The sequence below is a fragment of the Priapulus caudatus genome, unplaced genomic scaffold (assembly GCF_000485595.1).
Source record: "Priapulus caudatus unplaced genomic scaffold, Priapulus_caudatus-5.0.1 Scaffold2235, whole genome shotgun sequence".
NCBI classification, from domain to species: Eukaryota; Metazoa; Priapulida; class Priapulimorpha; order Priapulimorphida; family Priapulidae; genus Priapulus; species Priapulus caudatus.
The window spans coordinates 22,120-23,431 of NW_014579296.1; positions in this window are offsets into that span (position 1 = coordinate 22,120).

The following is a 1,312-nucleotide window of genomic DNA, read 5'->3' on the forward strand; positions in this document are numbered from 1 at the left end:
GAGAGAGAGAGAGAGAGAGAGAGAGAGAGAGATCTGCTGTGGTGCATGACGCATCAGCACGGTACGTACAAACCCGCAGCAGCTCTGCAACGCGATACGACCCGACGTTTCTGCTCGTCTGCTCGCAGCAGCAGCAGCAGTACGTAGTAGTGAATCAGCGGCAGCCGATGGCATGCCAAACAGCAGCAGCAGCAACAGCCGCAGACGATGGGGCCAACACGCGCCCGAAATATGTCCAAATTTGTCTGTCAATTGCGAAACAGTAGCTGGCCCGGCAGTGTGTGGTCAGTAGGGGATGATGGAAAGGAGGAAAGGGGGAGGGGGCAGCAGGGGAAGGGTAGAGAGGAGGTGGGGCGGAGGTGAAGAATCTTGGCGTAGAGGGGAAGGGTAGAGAGGAGGTGGGGCGGAGGTGAAGAATCTTGGCGTAGAGGGGAAGGGTAGAGAGGAGGTGGGGCGGAGGTGAGGAATCTTGGCGTAGAGGGGGGGGGGTGTTTATGAGAGGCGAAACCGCAAGATGAGAGCTCGTGTTCGAACGTTGAATAACAGCAATAGCACCATCGCATGATGCTGGTTCGCTGATGCATGCTCGCCTCTCTCGGGTGATACTCCATTAGGAGTGTTCCCAACTGTAATGGTCATATATTAGTTTGTTGTTTAATGTCATTTAGGTTAGGGTCAGGGTTAGGGTTAGAATTATCAATCATTAATCATTAATGATATCAATGTTGGGAACACTCCTAATGAAGCGTTAGCCCATCTCTCTCACATAGCTTAGAGCACACACGCTCTTCACAGCCTCACACCCCACTCCCCTCCTCTCGTCAGTCTACTCCCCTCCTCCTCTCCCCCTCGTCACCCCTCCTTCCCCTCCTCTCGTCAGTCTACTCCCCTCCTCCTCTCCCCCTCGTCACCCCTCCTTCCCCTCCTCTCGTCAGTCTACTCCCCTCCTCCTCTCCCCCTCGTCACCCCTCCTTCCCCCTCACCCTTCCCCTCGTCACCCCTCCTTCCCCCTCACCCTCCCCCTCGTTACCCCTCCTTCCCCCTCACCCTCCCCCTCGTCACCCCACCTTCCCCCTCGCCCTCCCTCTCGTCACCCCGCGCAATGCCCGCTCACTGCTCCTCGTGCTAATGTATGCATGCTTAGTGCTAGCTTATTTTGATGTTTTACCACTCTCCATTTCTTTCTTCTCGATCACTCTTTTATCTATCTACCCCCTCCCTCTCTCAGTCTGTCTGTCTCTCTCTCTCCTCCCCCTCTCTCTCTCTCTCTCTCTCTCTCTCTCTCTCTCGCTCATTCTCTCATTCTCTCATT